This window comes from Meles meles, chromosome X (assembly GCF_922984935.1).
Source record: "Meles meles chromosome X, mMelMel3.1 paternal haplotype, whole genome shotgun sequence".
NCBI classification, from domain to species: Eukaryota; Metazoa; Chordata; class Mammalia; order Carnivora; family Mustelidae; genus Meles; species Meles meles.
This window is the reverse complement of record NC_060087.1, coordinates 46,537,205-46,551,530: the sequence shown is the minus strand read 5'-3', so window position 1 is coordinate 46,551,530 and position 14,326 is coordinate 46,537,205. Positions and strand designations below refer to the sequence as shown.

General features: G+C 41.7%; 1 protein-coding gene across 2 annotated transcripts in view; it reads left to right on the top strand.

The window, feature by feature from the left end:
- Positions 1-7,406, top strand: part of SMC1A (structural maintenance of chromosomes 1A) — a 49,733-nt gene extending 42,327 nt beyond the window's left edge. The window contains exons 23-25 of one of the 2 annotated variants that reach the window (XR_006816804.1): positions 2,577-2,840; positions 2,950-4,817; positions 7,194-7,406. The gene's annotated coding sequence lies outside the window, so the exon portion shown is untranslated. Of the gene's footprint in view, positions 1-2,576; positions 4,818-7,193 lie in introns of both variants that reach the window. The other variant, XR_006816803.1, reaches the window with a different exon arrangement.
- The last annotated feature ends 6,920 nt before the right edge of the window (positions 7,407-14,326 follow it).

Genomic DNA, 14,326 nt, shown 5'->3' with positions numbered 1-14,326 from the left:
TCACAGGTCCCTAAGGTTCTGTTCACTATTTTTTCCAGTCTTTTTGTTTTTCAGTTTGGGTGTTTCTATCGTTCTCCAAGTTCACTGTGTCCAAGTTCACTGATTCTTTACTCTGTTTTCTCCATTTTGATGTTAGCCCAATCCTTTAAGGTTTTTGTTTCGGTTATTGTAGTTTTCAATTTAAAATTTCCATTTGATTCTTCTTTTTATCTTTTTTCTTTACTGATAGTTTCTATTTTTTAATTTGCTTTAAGCATGTTCCTAATTGTACATTGAGGCATTTTTATGATGCCTCCCTTGTCAGATAATTTTTAACACCTCATATCAGTGTTGGAGTCTATTGAGCGTCTTTTATCCTTTCAGGTTGAGATTTTCTTGGTTCTTGGTATGATGAGTAATTTTTGAAACCTGGGCATTCTGTTTCAGCCTGCCTCCTCAGACACTGTTCCAGCAGTGAAAGAGGAGACACTGCCTCATTACTGCCAGGTGGGCATGGAAGTCTAGTTTCTGTTGACAACCGAGAAGGAGGGTTTCCTCATTCTTGGGTGGGGAAATAGGAGTTGAAGCTCCCTACTCAAACTTCTCTGATAACCACCCCAGTATTGAGGGAGAGGGGTGAGTTTTTACAGCCAGTGAGGGTCAAAGTCTAAGCTCCACACTTGACATTTGCTGGTGGGACCTTCTTAGGTTTATATTACAGTGCCCCAGGATTTTAGCTGTAGTTGGGGAGAGAAACAGGGAAAAGTACTTCTCTACCCACCTACCCACCCCCACTTTAGTTATTTTTAAAAAATTATATTCTTGGTGTTCTGAAATTTTATAGTTATGTGTTTAGGTTTGGGGTTTTGTCATTTGTAGTGTTGGTCACTCGTTAGGTCCCTTCATTTTGAAGTTCTTTAACTCTGGGGAATTCTCTTTTTTATTGAATACATTGCTCCCTTCCGATTTCTTTGTTCTCTCTGGGAACTCCTTCTGAATTGATCTTTGGTAGTTTTTATCTGTTCTCTCCCTCAATCTCGTTTTCCCTCCCTCCCTCCCTTCCTAGTTCTCTCCCTCTCTTCCTTTTGGGAGTAGATTGAACTTTTTTATCTTTCAACTATTCTATCAAATTTCTTTTCTTTTTGACAATCACATTTTAAAATTTCCAAATATCCATTCATGTTCCTTTTCCTTTCTTACAGCATCCAGTTCTTGTTTAGTGGATGCCCTAGTATCTTGACTCTCTGGGTACAATAGAGGTATTTTTATATATTTTTTTTCTTTTCAAAAAAATATGTTTCCTTTGTGGTTCATTTTACCCTGTTTGCTTATTTTGGTCTCTCTTAATTTGTGGCTGTTTCTCAAATGCCTGGTAATCCATGGTCGTATACTCATATTTAGGAATTTAGCAACAAATACCTGATTGGAAGCTCTGTGGATGGGGGACAGTGCTAGGTGACTGGTGGCTTCCCTTTAGGATGATTGGTGGAGAACTGACTGCTATGCTGCAGAGTCCCCCAAATGCCAGAATGCAAAGATCTTTTCTCTGAGGTTCAGTTTTGTTAATTAAGAACCCTCCGGGTTTTGCCTAATGGGTAGACACCTGGCTGCTGTGAATTGTACACAAGGGGTGGGTTAATGATTTGATATACAACCTTCCAATTAATCTCCCTGTTTTCAGCCAATATCTCACCCACTTTATATCATACCTGGCATTGTTAAGACTCAAGACATTCCAGGCTTCTGCAGAGAAAGATCAACTCCTTCCTCGGTGGCCTCATCTCCATGCATACTCCAGGCTATGGCTTTCTCCACCATGCTCCATCAGTTACCATTCCTCCATTACTTTCTATCTTCCAAAAATGTGTTGAAACCTCTCTTTTGCTGATGGACCTGCTCTCATTCTCTTCATCATTGTGTTTTTATACCTTTTTTTAAATTCCTTTACTATCATTTTAACAAGGTCTCAGGTGGGAGTGGAGATAAACACATGGTAAGTCTGCCATCTTGACCTGGGAATCTACTGGTCGATAACGGTTTGTTTTTAATTTTTCTGGTAATTATCTTAATATTTCTAAATAATATGCAGATTTTTCTATTTATCAACTTATTTATCACTTTTAGACATTATCTGTTGACTTCCTGCTATTTAAATCACCCAACTACCCTCCTCCCATGCACCCACTATAGCTCTATTATTAATTATATAGCCTCTATTCCTTACCTTGGTACTTTTAAATAATAGACTTATACTCCTTTCAGTCTCTCAACTTCTGTCATTTATACTTTTATGTTAATAAGATTAATAGCATTTACATTCTGGTCTATAACCATAATTAAGTCATCCATACTTAGCTGACAGATCACTCTAAAAGGTTAAAGTCAATAAAGTGTTGATGTTATTATAATTATGTAAATGTTGTTCCCTGCCACTCCAATTAGTGTACTAGGATTACATTTCTTTTCTTATGCATTTTTTCCTGGGAGTTTCTAATTGCCTTTCTTTTTTCCTTGCATTGTCTGACTTTATCTTCTTCTTAAGTTGTTCCAAATTCTCAAGGAAAGTATAAAATCGTTTGAATCCCCTTTTTTCCCAGATACCTTCCTCCTGGAGCCTCCGTCTTCCTGCTCCAATTTGGACTGATTGCTCTGTAGGCCTGCAGCACAACTGTCATCCTGGGACGTCCCTTCATTACTCTTCTGGGCTGGACCCAATCTTTCCTGGACCCCATATCTTCCTCTTTCTTAGTTTACTCCTTTGTAGTGGACTTTGTGGTTGTTTTCCAACATCCATTCCTCTCCTCCCCCACTGTGTGACAACTATACAATTTGAGTGGGGTCGACCCCGCTGCCAGCTCTAGGTATAGTCCTTTATTGGTATAAACCAATCTGAATATCACGCCCCCTTGCCACAGTGATGATTGGTTCAGGGATGATCCAGTCACACTGAAATTTAGGACTTTTGTTCAGTTTTTGAGGGAAGAGGTGGCCTATCTTCCCTTGGATATGAACAAAGAAGCATGTAGCAAAGAAGCATGCAGAAGGCCTACCTGAGGATGGAGCTGACAAATGAAGAAGGCAAAAGAATCACAGAGGAATGGAACCATATTCCTGATCATAGCATGCCCGAAGTCTGCCCTGCCTACGAACTTCTCAGTTAAGTGAGCTAATAAATTACGTTTGTTACTTAAGCTGGCTTGAATTGAGTTTTATATTGTTTGCACCTGAAAGTGTTCTTAGAATTTTTGCTGTCTCCTTTTGGAGAGGGAAGGAGTGTGTTTTTGGTTATATGAGGCACTATGTTAGGTGGAAGCATTTTTGTAGAGTAACTTTGGGAAGAAGGGTGTATGTGGATGTTCGGCAACCAAAAGAGTGAACTCTAGTGGCTGCCTGGCATCTAAATCATCGTGTTTGGGAGAGCCCCACTCCCGTGAGTCTTGGTGAGAGGCAGGGTTTCACTTCTTGCTGTGGGAACTAAAGGAGGTCAGAAACTTCTTTCTCTGCCCACCGGGCACAAGGGTTGAATATACTCTGTTCATGGCCTTGAATCTAGAGTCAGCAGTACAGGGAAGACAGGAATATACGAAATTAACATATGGATGATAGATTAGGAGGATATATTTGCAATGTGCAAAACTGGCAAAAGATTAGTAACTAGAAAAGAAGATAATAAACCTAATAGGAAAATAGGCAAATGATATGAAGAGTAACAGAAGGAGAATCTTGAATTTACACAAGGGGAAAATTGAATATATGAAGGCATTTTCAACTCTGCTAATAATTAGAAAAATGAAAATTAAAATAACAAATCACAAGAATGCCAACATGCAGAAAGTCAGATATTATCAATTACTGGTGAAGTTGTGAAGGAAAGGAAAATTGTGGGTGGAAGTGTGAACTGATAAAGGTATTCTAGAGATTAATTTGGCAGTACTTCCTGAGGTTCAGTCTGTGTAGATCCTACAACATAGCAACTGCACTCCTGAATATATATTCCAGAGAAATATATTCCTGGGGAATTTTCACACAGTTCCTTAAGGAAATATAATTGAGTTTTGTTCTAGCGTTGTTTGTGTTTAGTGAGGAATTGGAAACAATCTAGGTGTCCATCACCAAGGGGCCAGATAAGTGAACTGTGGTATATTTATAAGATGGAAAATATAAAACAATAAAAAGAAAGGAGCTAAATTTACTGTAGCCACACAGATAGGTCTCCAAAGCCCAGTGTTGAGTGAAAAGGTAAAAACAGCATGAGATTGACAGCATAACACCATTTAGGTAATTGTCAAACAACACTGTCTATTTTCATGGGTGTGCACATATCTAAATATGTGAAAGATGGATTGGAAGTGTATATATGTGAAATACACTCAAGTCGCTCACTCTAGTGGGCAGTAGAATGGGAACAGAGATGGGAACTGAAAGCAGAAAATAATAATTCAATGAAATAAAGCAAAAGAGGGGCCTTGAATGCACTGAGGAAAATAATGTGCCATGGATTGAAGAGCATGAGTAAGACAATGCTGAAGTTGACCATAAATAAATGGGACCAGACAGGAGGATAGCTGGAGTTCATCTGTAGTGGTGTGTGGTGGTAGGATGACCTCCGGGGGTTGTAGCAGTGGGGGTAGCAGCATTCTAACCTGGCTGTTCCCACAGTGTGCCTTAGCTATGGCTTCCATGTCTCCACGCTTCTGTGAACTACATGATAACCTTGTAATAAGTACCTTTTCTGCTTAAGTTAACTAGAGTCAGTTTCTGTTATTGGCATCCAAGAATCCTGACTGAGATGTCATGCATTTCGTTGGAGAACATCTTCAAGTAACTTCCTAAGAAAGGTAAAATTTGGTGTCATTGCATGTCTGAAAATGTAGCATTATTTTATCTTCATATGTGGGTGATAGTTTGGCTTTAGAATTCTATGTTCAAAATATTTTTTCTTCTGCATTTTGGAGGTACCGCATTTAGCATGTAGTGCTGCTGATTAGAAGTTGTGTGCTAATATTATTCTCATTCCTTTCTTGGTGACCTATTTTCCTCACCTCTGGAAGCTTACTGTTTTCTCCCATCATATGTTTTGAAATATCTAGTGATGAGCACAGGAGTGTGTTTTTGCCCCGTCTGTTTTGCTGGACACCTGGTCGTTGGGCTTTTCCAATTTGAAGACTCATGTTCCTCTCCTCTGAGAAATCACAATGTTTGCTTGCTTTCTTAATTTCTTTCCTTTATTTTCTCTGTTCTCTCATTCTGGGCCTCTTAGTAGTTGGGTGTTGGATCTCCTGAATGATTATCTTTGTCTTTTTATTTTCTCTCATAGTTTCCGTGTCTTTGTTTTTTTATTCTGCAACCTGGGACATTTTCTTTCTTTTTTTTTTTTTTAAAGATTTTATTTATTTATATGGCAGACAGAGATCACAAGCAGGCAGAGAGGCAGGGAGAGAGAGAGGAGGAAGCAAGCTCCCTGCTGAGCAGAGAGCCTGATGCTGCGGGGGCTCGATCCCAGGACGCTGGGATCATGACCTGAGCTGAAGGCAGAGACTTTAACCCACTGAGCCACCCAGGCGCCCCCTGGGACATTTTCTTGAATTTATCTTCTATTGTACTTTTTTTCTTTTGGGAGTCATTTTACATTTCTAAGCTCTCTTTCTTATTCTCCAAAGGTGTCTTTTTCATAGCATCCTTTTCTTTAATGGATGCAATATTCTGTGGATGCAATCATCATTCTGTGTATGTGTGCTTAATAGAGCTTAACTGGAGTCTTCGAGATTACATGATCATTACCAAGCCAGGAAGGAAAATTGTAAATGGATATCAAATATTAACCTCTCCAAGAGAATGGCACCCATGCCCCTCTGAATGGGGCTGCCTACTGGCTCTCTCTCTTCTTAGCCCCCAGCACTGATACCATGTGTGGGCAAGATGATCATCCAACAACTGTATGGTTTTGGCCATGGGCTCAGATCTCCAGCTCTCACCTTGTCACCAGAAAAAGGAAGTCATTGTTCTGTTCCCTACTCCCAGGCCTACATGAGGCAATCACAATAGTCAGCAGCACATCTCAAAGAGTGGATTGTTTTTAACATTAAAGAATATGTATGGCGGAAATGACCATCCTGTCTAGTTCCTTTTTTACAGTCTTTCCTTCAACAGGAGCCAACAGCACTCCAAGCCGGCATCTCTCTTGATGTGGTCCCTACTGAGTTATCTTCTGTGAGCAAAGGCCTGGGCAAAAATATGCACACACATCTCTCAGGAGCAAATAATTTTCAGGGACAGTCCAGTCCAAACCCATGTTTGGGATAAAAAACGAACTCAGTGGAAACATAATGCTGTTAAAGGACACCCAACCCATGTCACTGCTCAGAACATTTAACATTTGAATCAGAGTGGATAACATGTGCTGAATGTTTACTCTGTACCTGGCACTCGAATTACCTTCATTTCATGAAGAAGGAAAGTGAGGTTCCCAGGTGTCACTCACCCGGGATCACAGAACTAATAAATGGCAGACAGGAAATTGCACCAGGACTGTCAAACCACAGTCACCCCACGTAAGCGCTACGTGGTGCTGTACTGGTTTCCACCAGTCATGTTACCATTAATGGTGCTAGCACAATTCTCTCTAATATCGGGGCACAGATACCTGAGATACCTTAGTCTAAGTAACAAACTCATTCTGATAAGTTTGCTTCCAGGACGAATTGATGTCCTTTCCTCTGGAGACAGAAAACTGCTACGAGCTTTTGGTTTTTTTCTGTTTTCTTTCTTTTTTTCTTTTTTCTTTTTTAATATGTTTCTTTCAGAGAAACCCTAACACTTTATTTCTAAATTTTATTTTTTCATCAAAGTAATGCTTGCATATGTTTAAAAAAATACAGTAGTGCTGAAGAGCTTACAAGAAAACCCAGCAATACCCTGTCCCCTCCCACTGCAAGCCCCTGCTTCCTAGAGGCAACTACATAAAATGATCTTACCAGTCTTTGGCTGTTTCTGGCATTTACCACTCCCAGCCCCCTTCCCCTTTGTCATCTCCTTGTCAGGGTGAAGAGCCAGATACTTTCTTAAGCTTCCTTGCAGCTAGAAATGGTTATGTGTCCCAGTTATGGCCATGAGAGGTTTGCTGGGAAGGGGTGGGGGGCGCTTCTGAAAAGGGTTTTGCTTTCTGAGACATGCAGAGCTGACACTGTCCCTTTCCTCCTCTCTTCCTTGATTAGAGTCGTGCTGCCTAGAGCTGTGACAGCAATCTTGTGACAGCGAGGGGATGAATATGAGGGTGAAGATGCAACATATGAAGGAAGAAAAAGTTAGAACCTAATTTCCTGATGGCATCATTGAGCAGCTGAACCCATGCCACACTGATGTTAATAATAAATTAACTTACTGAAAAATAAATGAATGAATTAATAAAGCCATATGTGTTCAAGGCACTGTCATTTTGGTTTTGTGTTGCTTGTAGCTGAAAGGGTTTTTACTGAAGGACCACCATGTTTCTATATATCTATACTATTTCTTCTTTTTATTGAAGTATAGTTGACCTGCAATATTATATGACTACTGTTTCTTAACTTAGCAGTCTGAGACATTATCTCAAAATCTCCTTATAGTAGAAGAGGATTTTATGCCCCTCCACACACATATCCCTGTATCTCCCCCCTTCACTCTTCGGATATGTTTATATCCCAGTTTCTAGTAAATCAGTAGTTGCCACAGAGCCAAGAATTGTACTGTAATGACCTGGCTTTATTTTACCTTTTTTTGTAGGTAAGCAATTATTTAGCAATTAGCTTAATAATTGCTTGGTATTTTTTTTTCACTTGAGATGGGCACACCCTTAGTTTTTCACCTTTGCTTGATCAGTTTGTTCATAACGCTATTAGCATATTTTTCAGATGTTCCAACCTGCCAGCCTATTGAATTAAGAAGTGAAACCAATAGAAAGTTGATTGGTTGGGAGACTGTATAAGACATAGAGGTTGGTCAAGGCCACTACTAGGCTTTCCTTTTTTTTTTAGATTTTATTTATTTATTTGACAGATAGAGATCACAAGGAGATAGAGAGGCAGGCAGAGAGAGAGAGAGAGGGAAGCAGGCTCCCTGCTGAGCAGAGAGCCTGATGCGGGACTCAATCCCAGGACCCTGAGATCAGGACCTGAGCCGAAGGCAGCGGCTTAACCCACTGAGCCACCAAGGCGCCCCTAGGCTTTCCTTTAAGGTGACTGGGTAGGGACCTGCATATTCTGCTGGAGGGCTCCTAAGTCTGGAAAGTGGACTTTGCTCCACTTTGCTCCACTTTGCAGTTTGCTCTGCAACTGTTTGATTTCTTTAAGAAACCCTCTGTATTTTGTTTAAGTGCAGATGCTTGGCTCTTCTGATTTCTGCCGACAGACATGGGAAAGGGCAGAGGGAGAGTGGGGGAGTCAACTGTTCCAACACATACGTTCAATTCTCCCCCTGTCAGGGGCTCTACATTTCATGCCTACCATCAGGATAGCTCTCCTGTGCCAGAGTCTCACCAGGATTTTGCAGGGTAGACCAGGGCTTTCCGTGGGTCCCCCCTTCTACATGTGGACTATGCCTCTACCCTTCCTGGCCCTGCTTTCTCAGTTACCACTGCTCTATCCCCTTTCTGCTTGCCAGAAAGTTGAAATCTCACCCCCATCGATGGGACCTTCTCCAGGTTTTGTTTGTTCATTTGTTTGTTTTTGAAGATGTGGGTTTGTACACAATTCCTTTACTCTTATTTTATAGGGCCTCAAGAATTAGAGGAGACAGATGTATTCCACCTTCTTGAATGGAAGTTAGAATCTGAATTTTTAACTGCCCCAGATTATCTGGATATACCCCAAGTGTGTAGACCAACATTTATGAACCACTGGTGGTGGGAAAAGCCTGGGTTTGGGAATCTGATGCATTTGAGTTTGAATTTTGACTCTCTGACCTCCTTACTCAAGTCATATTCGTGGGCCTCGATTTGCTCCTCTACAAAAATGGGAATAATAATGCCTATCTGATAGAGTTCTGGGAAGATTTCTTAGCTACCATGTGTAAAGCACCCAGTACAGGCCTTGGCAGACTGTAGGTGTTCAAAATAGTGATGTCTCTTTAAAGTGGGAAATGTGATTGGAAAGATTTGAATTAGGTTTTAGGAGAGCCTCAGACACCAGGACTTATTTTTGTGAGGCTGAGGAGCCCTAGCAGGCTTGTGATCAGGGAAGTCACTTGAACCCAAAGAATATGTCCGATTGTTCCCTCAACCTGGTGTGGGGAGGGAGCTAGAAGCCCTTGGACCAGCAGCTCTTGGGTTAAAATCTTCCGTCTGCATCAGAGTTATTTGTAACCCGTTGCCATGGCAACAAGTTTGGCAAGAAAGCCTGTGCTGCAAGCTCCTGACAGTAGGGAGGGGAGGGCAGTGGGAGAAGTCGGAAGATTTGGAAGGGGGGTCGTCTGTGACCAGTACCTCACTTTCCTCTGATTTGTCTGAAGCATTCTGCTGAAGATGAGGGTGAGTGTCCTCCAGGGAGAATCACTGGACATTGGAGGGTCTCCTGCTCAATCTCCTGATATTCCAGATGTGAAAAAAGACCCAGAGAGTTCCAGCAGCTGGCTCAATGCCACACAGTAAGTCAGGGATGGAAACAGGATTCGACTTCTTTTTTAAAAGGACTCAGGGTCATGGAACTAAAGCATAACACACCTGGAGAGGAACTTTGGAAACATTTCATCCACCTTTCCACCAACACACACATGCTTTCATTGTCATTCATATGGGAAACCTGGGACCCAGAGTGGGTTAGAACTGACTCAGGGTCGCACAGCAACTTAGGCGCTGACTTGATATCAGAACCCAGAGGCCTCAGGCCTCCCAGGCCTGGATACTTCCTGAGGAAGTGGCTCTCTCGGGTTCATGATTCAGAGAGGTTCTTCACTGCTGACTGCCAAGATACAGCCTCCCAGGGTAAGATTCATTTGACTGCCTTGGCCTTTGACCATCTCAAAGCCAACATGCATGTGTTCAGATCACACTTCCCTTCCCTGCACACCTTCTGCAGGTATGCAGTGTGGCCACTGCCAATGGCAATGCTCTTGCACAAATGGCAACCCAGCCTCAACCCTCCCTGGACCAAACCCACCTGCCACACACCTCCCCCTCCAAATCTCCCACAGGGCTAGGCACTTCCTGAACATTCTTTTATGTGATTCATTCCTCACAATTATCATTCTCTGTCTCCTGAGTTAGCAGGTGGACATCTAACCATATTTCTTTTCTTTTCTTCTCTTTTCTCTCTCTTTCTGTTTCTCTCTCTCTTTCTGTTTCTCTTTCTCTTCTCTTTCTTTCACTCTCTCTTTCTTTCCTCCATGCCCAAAGTGGGGCTTGAACTCACAACCCTGAGATTAAGCATCCCGTGCTCTACTGACTGAGCCAGATAGGCAACCCCAGCAGATGGAAATCGAAAGAACCAGAGGAAGATAAAATGACTGGCCCAAGGTCACATGGTGAGTCTTAACCCAAATGCCTCCTTGTCCAAAAAGGTGTTTCTGCCTTTCTATCCCATACTAATTTCTCAGTCCTCACACTTCCTCTTGCCATTATCTTTGCCTTAATCATCCCCTTGGCACTTGCACAATACATTTCCCCTGTGTCCTCTGCCTATGTGCATCCCAAACCCCCTTCTCTCATCACAGCCAATCCCTCACCAAGTCCAGCTGATTCTCCTTTCTGTCTCTCAAACCCACCTTTTCTCATCTTCAGCCGCTGCCTTGCTTCAGCCTCAACATCCCTCATACAAGTGACCCTAAGTCTATCCCCTGGCTTCCTGCTTCCAGACTGGTCATCTTCAACCTACTATTTTGCACACCAGCAGTGAGAGAGCAGTGATGAAGAAACCAACACATTGCTTTCTTCCTTTACATCCTCCAGTCCAAGTAGCATTAAATTTCTAGCTTCTTGTTTGGCACTTAAGGCCGTCCAGAGTTCTGACCCCCACCAAACCTCTCCAGTCTCATCTTTTGCCACAGTTAGCCTCACATGCTCTGCTCTGACCACTGAACTAATGACAAGTGGTTACTACAATGTACTGGGCTTTCTCTTGTCTAGGTGTCTTTCCATGGAAGGCCTTTACACTGAATTCCCAAACCTGATGAACTCCCAAATGTCATTTCTTCCAAGAACCCTACCTTGATTCCCAAGTGGGATTGGATCCCGTCCTCTGGGCTCTCACAGTCCCCAGAACCTCCACCTCTCCACCCTATCTGCCCCCATGTGTTCTCCTAGCAGTTCAGAAGTTCCCTGAAGGCAGGAACTCTGTCTCCAGCAAAGCCCGGCAGGGAGTGTCAGTGACTATTCATTGCATGCATTCAGGTGCATGAATGGTCGGATGAGGAATGGAAATTGAGTTCAGCCCTGTGGTTGCACACTCTTGCCTCAAAGGGCCTGTGAGATATCACTAGTTCCTGGCAGGTTCCTCTGGGTTCCAGGGCATGGTTTCTCTGGGAGAGGGCGTGGAGTGGGTCAGATATGGCAGAGTGAGGCCAAACCAGCCAAGTCCTGAGCCTGAAGGTGAGGCATGTTGGAAGAGAAGAGGAGCAATCTGAGATAGAAAGTGAGGGTGGCCATTGAGGTAGGTGTTTTATTTTCCCTCTTCCTTACAGGTAAGGAAACTGAGACACACGGAGTCTTGGGTGCCTGGCCAAAGCCACACAGGTAAATATGGTCATGCTGGGACTCCAACTCTGTTCAGCTCCAAGTCACTTTTCCCTTTGTCCCCATCTCTCCCATGATTCACTTTGGAAAACAGGTTTGTACTGGTTAACGGTGGAGTTGTGCCTCCAACATGGGTCTTAGAGGAAACAACTGGCAAGGCAGAAAAGAAAGAAGAAGTCATATCCTAAACACCTACTGTGACCTTAAGCTATGGGGACATCAAGAGGAGTGGGGGGATGGGGTGAAAAATGGAGCTTGAACATTTCTTGAACTTGTTATCTGCTCGAGTCTCTCTGTACATAACCTCTTAACACTTGAAGTAGCTCCTTTGTGTGGAAATTGTTAATATCATGATTCACCTCTGGAAACCTGAGGCTCCTGAAGAGGAAGTGACTTACATAAGTTTAGCCATCTAATAAGTAGCAAGGGCAGGACTTGCATGGGTATGTCAGGCTCCACAATGAAAGGGGACGAGCAAGGCTCCAGAACAAATTAGATCATGGTTTTGCAAGGGACTGGGACAAGAGTGGCCAAGTTGAGAGCAGCCTGAAGACAGGAGGGACTGGTGGGGGCTGTACTTTGAAAAGGAAGGGTAGAGTTTGGCTCTGGAAGGCCCAGAGCTAGAATTCAAAGCCCGGACTGGGCACTTTCTGTTAAAAAGTAATAACAAATATATAGTATATGAATGTCACACATAAATATTACATTCTCTCTGTATTGTATATTATGTAATTAATATAATAATATATAATTATGTAGAGAATATCTATATATTATGTATAAACATATTCTCTTTATAGAGCAAGAACATCTATAATATATATCTATACATTATTTATGTAATTACTAAAACACGTTTCTATTTCATATATAAAAGAGAGAAAGTTTTCTGATGCTAGAAGTAAAATTCACTAAATACACTGAAGTGTTGTTTTGGAGGGGAATGGGAGTGAGTGTGGGGCATAGGAATTCTAGAGAATAAATAAATAAAGTGAACAAAGAAAGGAATCAAGAGGAGAAAGGAAGGAGTCAATGATGATAATGAGCCTGGTCTGAGGCCATGAGGAACCTCACCCACTACCGAGAAGTCCCCAAACAGCAAAGTAATTGCCCCTCCTTCCAAAAGTAATACATGTTCATTGATGAAAATTTTGAGGGGAAAAAAACACCCTACTGCCCAAACACAGTCAATGTTAGCATCTCAGTGCATTTGGGCTTTATTCTTGTCCTTAAAAACCTATTTGAGATCATACTCTAGGTTCAGATATATACTGCCCTTTTCACATAAACATTTTCCCATTGAAATTGTTCAGAAACATTATTTAAATGGAGCAAAATATCCTATTGAGTGGAGATACTTATGGAATTCCTTTCTGCATGGGTTTGGCATTCCTTTTGTTACTTTGCTTTCTTTCTTTTGAATTGTACAAGGCCGGATTTTAGGTTTGATTTCCTCTGTGTCTTGTGTTGGGAGGTAGCAGAAAGATCATTGTTTGAGAGAAGTTGGGAAAAGCAGGTAGGCTTGTTGGAAGCAGTAGTATTTGCGGGAAACTTTGGAGTATGTTAGATATGCACAGGATAAAACTTTGAAATGATACAAGAAGATATTTGGTGAAAAATATGTCTCTTTCTCACAGCTCACCTTCGTTCTCCCATCTTCTACTGGGGATAAACTGGTAGCACTTTTTTGAAGGTCCTTTGTGTGTGGATATTCTAAGCCTATACAAGTGTGTGTGTAGCTATATTTTTATTTTTCTAACAGCTATATTGAGATCTAATTCACCCACTTAGAGTGTGTAATTCAATGACTTATAGTGTATTCACAGAGTTGTGCAATCATCACCGTGGTAAATTTTAGAACATTTTTATTACCCCCAAAGAAATCCTGTACTCCTTTGCTGTCACTCCAAAGCCCCCATCTCCCCATTCCTAGCTATCACCAATCTATTTTCTGTCTCTATAGATCTGCCTATTCTGAATGTTTCATATAAATGGAATCATGATATACAGCCTTCTACAAATGACTTCTTTCACTTCTTAGCATGTTTTAAGGTTGTCGTATCTATCAATATTTCATTGTGTTTTTTATATATAAACTTTATTTAAAAATTTTTTATTTTTATTTTTTTTAAAGATTTTATTTATTTATTTGACAGAGAGAGATCACAAGTAGACAGAGAGGCAGGCAGAGAGAGAGGGAAGCAGGCTCCCTGCTGAGCAGAGAGCCCGATGCGGGACTCGATCCCAGGACCCTGAGATCATGACCTGAGCTGAAGGCAGCGGCTTAACCCACTGAGCCACCCAGGCGCCCCTAAAAATTTTTTATTTAAAAAAATTTTTTTTAAATAACCTCTATCCCCAACATGGGGCTTGAACTCAAAACCCTTAGATCAAGAGTAACATGCTATACTGACTGAGCCAGCCAGGGACCCCTAAACTTTATTTATTTATTTATTTATTTGGGCAGCTTTAGGGTTTTTTTTTTTTTTTTAGGAAAATGTTCTTTTTTTTCTTTTTTTTCTTAATTTCTTTTCAGCGTAACAGAATTCGTTTATGCACCACACCCAGTGCTCCATGCAATACGTGCCCTCCCTAATACCCACCACCTGGCTCCCCCAACCTCCCACCCTGGCCCCTTCAAAACTC